A 6,766-nucleotide genomic window follows, 5' to 3' on the forward strand; every position below is an offset into this window, starting at 1 on the left:
GTGTATATGTATATATGTATATATATGTATACACATATGTAAATATATGTTTTTGTATATTGTTATTTATATATTTATAAATGTTAAACATATATATTTAAATGAATAAAATGCAAAATATTTCAGCACATGACTTTCTCACTACTTGATATTTTTAGAACATAACATAAAAGTATATGGCATTTGACATTTTAAAAGTCTTAAGCACCCCCTGAACATGAGAAAATCCTCGTTATTCGATGCTGTAGCGCACATATTCCCTAGTTACTGGGGGGAAATAGGGAGTACCAATATGGCGGCTGGTGGCTTCAAAGCGACTTATTCAAACAGACGGTGATTAGCACTCCAGTGTATTATATAGCTCAGTGGCTGGGGGGGGCCGCACCCATTCTGGAGGCAAGCGAGTCGTACCCGAGCAAACGAAAACACAAAAGCGATGCCAACTCATCCTCAAGGAGGCCACAATGTTTGTGGAACTGCTGTTCACGGCGATGGGAGTCGTACTGCTGTATGTGACAAAGCTGTCACGCCATCGGATCACCTCTAGCTCTGCAACACAGACAAACAAGTGCCTTACCCAAGAGACCCGAGGCACAGATCTGTGTGACAGACGTCAAGCTGAGACGGTACGACGTGCTCTGCAACCTTTCCCTCGGTTTCCAGGCGGCTGCTGCGTTACCTTTAGCTGTAGAAGCTGAAGGTAACGCAGGAACCGCCTTCATCGAAGCTGTAGCCCGCATCGATGAAGGCGAGTTCCTCAAAGAGCTTCGCAGAAACCGAGAGTTTGGTTCTTTATCACAGATGCCCTTTTCTTTTAAAGTTACCTCATGTTACTTTCACTGATTTCTTGTCCAGTAAAGCAACAGGCCAAGATTTGATTCAGGATTTGTGAAGTGAGCTTCGGTCATAAGGTGAGAATACCCACAGTGGCTCTCTTGGAGTCTTGGTTTAGTTACAGTAAAGCCTAGTTTTATTCATACTACCAGCAGATTTAGATTTTCTTTTACTCAACCAAAGAATTAGTTCCTGATTGGACAAAAATAAAACAATGTGGCCACAGCAATCCAGTTCCTTATAATAATTGCTGAGCGGCTTCTTGCGTCTTTCCGCTGGTATTTAGCTGACAGCTCCAAGTCTATGAGGTTGGAAGGCCCTCAATCCATCACCCTAATCTAGCGCTCCCTCCACAGGTTCTCCGTCAGAGTCAAGTTAGGAGTCTGGCTCCAAAACATTCATATTACATCCAGCCAGAGGAAACATGTCGGTAAAATTGGAAGATTTTTTTTGGGGGGTGGGGGGGGGGGGTGAATAATTAGTTGCCAAGCTGTAAATCCAGGTGACTTGGTCCTGGAGGCTGAAGCTGGTTCTAGAGCAGCCAAAACCAGAGCGGACTTCTGCTGTCCTAAAATAAGTCTGATCTCAAAAACACTACAGCAGTTTATACGAGTACTTCTTATTTTAACCTTTAAACTTGATTTCTGCACAGTCTTACAGAGTCACAAACAGTCTTACATTTAATCGTGTCACTTTTAGGCGTTTTGTTGTAATTTTTCCAGGTTTTCAGTACTTATATTAAACGTTTTAAGGTTCAGTGGTGTCATATTTCAATCCCAATGATCATTAAACATCTTAAATAAAACCCACTGAACCCTTGCAGCTGTTGTGTTTGGGGAGGGGGGGGGTATTTACCCTGAACCGTTGATTATTTAACAGGAATAATGAGATCGGAGGCGGCGTACCACCCTGAGCTTCCCCAGTGAAACAGGTACTGAGAGAGGATAAGGATAAGGCCTTTTTTATCCAGAGACAACAGAAGCGGTGTAAAAACCCAACTATATCATTTTAGACGGTTATCCTGTCCGGCAACCTTAAGCTGATCCTTCCCCGGCAGCAGTTTCACAACGCCGCCTCCTTCCTCCGTCTCCTGTGAAATAAAGATGGCTGCCGTGTTGATGAACGGCCAAGTCCGAACGAGACAACAACTGTAAACAGCGTTAGCCATAAACTGCTCTGACGCTCGTGAGATTTGAATAGTTTTGAGATGGTAAAACATCTGGAACTGGCGGTTAGCTTCAGCCTCTCGGTTATTATGGATTTATACAAACTAAGGAGACGCCAAGAGAGTTTTCTGCAGGTAGGATATGAACTGCTTTATGGACCTCACCTCAGAAAATCTGAACTATTCCTTTTAATTGAATTTCTTTCAGTGATGCTGGGTCAAAGTGAGGACATTGATTGATTTTTTTTTTTTTTTTTTTAACTAATGTGTTTTATACACAGGTCTGTGAGTGAGTGAATGGGATGGGACTGCAACCGTTGCCAGAGGCATATTTGCTGTTTTCAACAAACAGAAACAGAAATCTTTCTGAGTTTGTTGTTCCTTTTTGCACTGCTTTTTGTTTTGTAATTTGTTATTGAGCCGATTCTGGCGAGCTATCTTCCAAAATAGCGTTGGAGGAATGTTAATAACCTCATCCTTTCCCTACATTGCACAATATTTTGGGGGAAGCGTCATGACGAGGAGTCCCGCAGCATGGCTTGACATCGAAATAAAAACGGCTCGTGTGAGAGTCACCCTTACATCTGTGTTGAACATTTCTGACGTATATAAAAATGAAAATACAGCGTAAAGACTACCTGTAAGCGTTCTTTGGCTTGAATTCAGTTCAAAGTGCTGCCAATGTTTTCAAGCTCATTTGTGCTTTTTTTTTTCTTTTTTTTTTCTCGAAATGTGGATCACGGTTGTTTTCGGCGTCTTAGCAATTTTGGAAAGCTGTAAGAAATATGTGAATCCCTCATGTCAACCGAGTACATATTGAAATGCTGTCACCTCTTTTTGCACCTTTCGGAGTAGTCGGAGAATGGGAGGAGTCGCTGGGCTCATAGCTGTTAAGCTTTTATGCTCATATCATCAGTGAGTTTTTAAAGCTTTTGTGACGACGTTCACAATAGGTTACGTCACAGTTTTGTAACCTTTTTATTTTCCTTTTTCTATTTTAATTATGCAGTAATTTTTGTACTGTACATTGCTGTAGTTTGAATGCATATTGCACTTTTTATGTTGGTAAGAACATAATGTACTGTATGTGTTAATTATGGAAATAAAAGCCTCTTTTACATAATTTGCTTTCTTTATTGTCTGCACACAGATCTATGGCTATCTAAAGTCCTGGATAATTGAATCCTGTTCAAAATCTTGAACAAATAGAAAACTCACAAGTACTGATAATTATTGAACTTTTTCATGTTTGGACAAGTTAAAATCTCAGACGTGAATGTATTTAAATGGCAATTTAGGTGATAAAGCAACACAAAGCAGCACATTGTAAAAGGAAGGGAAGTAATATATGGATTTCAAAACCTTTTTTTTTTAAACAAATAAAAACCTTGCAGGTGTGCTACGCACCTTTAACCATCCCTCTGGGTCAATATGTTGCACAACACACTTTGCAGCAGTTACAATTACATCTCTAAGTGCTTTGCACATGTAGAAATTGAAGGTTTTGCTCATTTCTCTTTGCAAAATAGCTCAGTCACTTTGGATGGAGAGCTTCTGTGTACATCGGTTTTTAACTTTTCATAGATTGTCAATAAAATTTGGGTCTGGGCTGGACTTTAACTCACCAGAGTATACCTTGATGTAAACCGGCCCATTGTAGCTCTAGCTCTAGTCTTTTTGCAGCCTTTTAACAGGTTTTCTCCCTAGAATTGTTCTGTATTTAGCTTCATCTGCACCAGCTTCCAAGTCCTGGGTGAAGGAAAACATCTTCACAACGTGACGCTCCCATGGTACCACCATGATGTTTCATCATATGGTGTAGTCAGTGGTTTGTCTCAGGCCAGAGAGAGAGAGAGAATGCTGATTTTTTTTGGGGGGGGTTTGCTGTTTTAATTTGATTTGACCATTTCAATTTAATTTTAGACGGTTTAGACACTGAAGTTTGACCTTTCGGGTTCTTGCCATTCCTCACATCCCCTGTGCCGATACTTGTTGCTGCATTTTTCCTCTGTTTGCATGTCTTTCGCATGTTCATTGCATGTTTATTCCGTAGTTTTTTTTTTCTTCTATGTGCTTTGGCCTGCATGGTCGTGGACATAGTTGCAGCCTCATCTGCTTGACAGCTGCAGCTGACTTCCTTGACCCTCAGTGTATTTTATTTCTCACGTGTTAGACGTCTAACAGCTTTAATAAGTGTACAAATTTTTGCTTGTACACTTTCTTTCACTTAATTTCTTTTCCTAAATTTTTTCCTTAATTTCCTTAATTGTAATGTTGGGGATGTCTCGGTCCTCATTCATCCGAATAGTCTTGTTCTATATTATTGCACCTGTGGGTTATTTACTGGTTATTTCTACCAAGGTTTTTAACTTAATGTGTTAAAAGTTGGACTCAGGTAAATGTCATTAATTAAGGTCTTGCCATGAGTGGACGTCCAGAATGATGTGCTATGTTACTTTTCCACCATGTTTCATAATCTAAACCTTCAACTGGAGAAGTTTAAAGCAGTTGTTTCTTCACAGAACAGCTGGATTTTTATTCAGGTAGGCTCTGTTTAAGATTTAGCCATCTTCTGAAACCAGTTGGTTGCAACGTTTTTTTATTTTAGGGCTGTCAGAGTCAAGAGGACTGAATCCAAAAGCATGCCACACTTTTCAGATTTTCATTTGTAAAGGGGAAACAAAAAAAACCTAGAAACCCATGTGCCGTTTTAGTTCCACCTCACCATCCATTACACGCTACGTTGTGTTGCTCTAATAAGCTGAATCCCAACAAAACACACTGAGGTTTGTGGTCATGCTGTAATGCGAAAACGATTTTTTTTTTCTTTTTAAAGTATGGGGTATAGATTGTATGTAGCGTGTGGACCCTGAATTACATCATGGTGCCCTCATCTGTGTGTTTTGGCAGGGGGGACGTTTTCTAACAGCCAGGTTACATAACATCTGGCTTTCCATTACTCTTTGCATGACATCAGTGAATTACTTAAGTTAAATGCTCTTGTGCGTCCTTGGGTCTACATGACTGCGAGTCTGTGCAGTTCTGGATGTTGTTTAGTGCTTATTTGTTTGTGAACACCTGTATGAATCCTCCCCTGGACAGTGTTTAATAGGTATGTTAAATAGTTGGCTGGGAATGCTGCATGTGCAATGGAAACACGTTACGAGGATTATGGTGTAAACGGTTGTTTAAGTGTGCCAAGGAGGCTGCTTTAAATCAATCATCCTAAATAACAGCAGCATTCTTTCTTGGGTTAGTTTTACTGTAAATGAGGTGAAAAGGGACTTCTTCTACTTTACAAACGCAGAAACAGGGACTGGGGCGCTCTGTCTAGGAAAAAACAGTAGCCTACAGCTTGCAGCCGACGGGTGTGGTCCAGCCCCTCTTCTTCTTCTGCCGGTGAATTCTTGGCTGCCGCAGTTGCACTTTTGTTTCGTTATCCGACAGTGTATCCTGTTTTGGTTATTACTATAGAGACAGCGAGAAACAATAGAAGGGCTCTGAGCTGTTTTTCAGATGACGTTCCGCCAGCCTGGACGCAGCCAGGCCAGCCGCAGTGACTGCAGAGGCCCTAAAGGTGATAATGTTTTGAGCCTTGCCACATCTGACTCCTCAAGTCATCAAATCTAGCTGAGCATAATATGCGTTTGAATCCATAGATCTCTAGGCTTTGAGAAGGTTTTCAAAGTTTTATGTCTTCCTTTTTTCACTTTCAGTTAGCCCCTCTTGTTGAACTATGGCAACGTACAGTGCTTTGCAAATATTTTCATACCTTTAAGATTGTGTTAAATTTACAATCACATACATCTATAGAGCAACATACGACTTTGGCAAAACATTTTTTTCGGTATTTTTTTAACCAATATAAATGTGGAATACGTGGTATGCATTTCTTCCCCCTTTAATCCGAAATTTCTTAATACAATCCAATGCATCCAAAAAAATATGTCATATGCAGAACTGCACATAAAGTGTGCCTGTGTGTATTTTAATCTAAGTATAAATTCATCTCTTCTGTGAAGCTCGGGGGTTTCTTAGAGAACAAACAGCATCATGGAGACCGAGGAGCACCGCAGACAGTTCAGGGAGAAAGCTGCAGAGAAGTTCATGCAGTGCTAGGTATTGAGCTATATTACAAGCTTTAAATCCAATTGAATTGAATTCCGTTTACATATTTAACGCCTTTTCATGACACGTTTCATCTCAAGGCACTTTACAAACTCAATTCTACTGAATCATACGGACAGATTGGTTAAAATGTTTCCTATCTAAGGAAACCCAGCAGATTGCTTCAAGTCACTGACTAAAAAAGCTGTTCAAGCACTCATCTGAGACTAGAAAGACTTACAGCTACAAACCTACCAAGAAAGCAAAGAGACTGTCGATCATACAGGCAACCAAGACGCCCACAGTAACTCTGGAGTTAACTTTGAATGACCAGGCAATTATTAGCTCCTTTTTTCCGCTCTGACATAATCTGGTCTTTGTGCCAGAGTGGAGAAAAAAAAGAAAAGCAATGTTGAAAGAAAGCCAATAGATGTCAGCTTTCCAGTTTGCCACACGCCACGATCGGGTTAAAGAAAGCACGTGGAAGAAAATGTTCTGGTTAGATGCAAAACATTAAGCGTATTAAAGTACTCAATGCTTCACATCACTCCGAACACACCACCTCTGTTGTAAACATAGCGGTGGCAGTGTCATGCTGTGGGGAGGCTTTTCTTTACCAGGGAGAGGAAAGCACAGAACAAAAAAAAAGTGATAGACTCC

The sequence above is a fragment of the Fundulus heteroclitus genome, chromosome 12 (genome assembly GCF_011125445.2).
Source record: "Fundulus heteroclitus isolate FHET01 chromosome 12, MU-UCD_Fhet_4.1, whole genome shotgun sequence".
NCBI classification, from domain to species: domain Eukaryota; kingdom Metazoa; phylum Chordata; class Actinopteri; order Cyprinodontiformes; family Fundulidae; genus Fundulus; species Fundulus heteroclitus.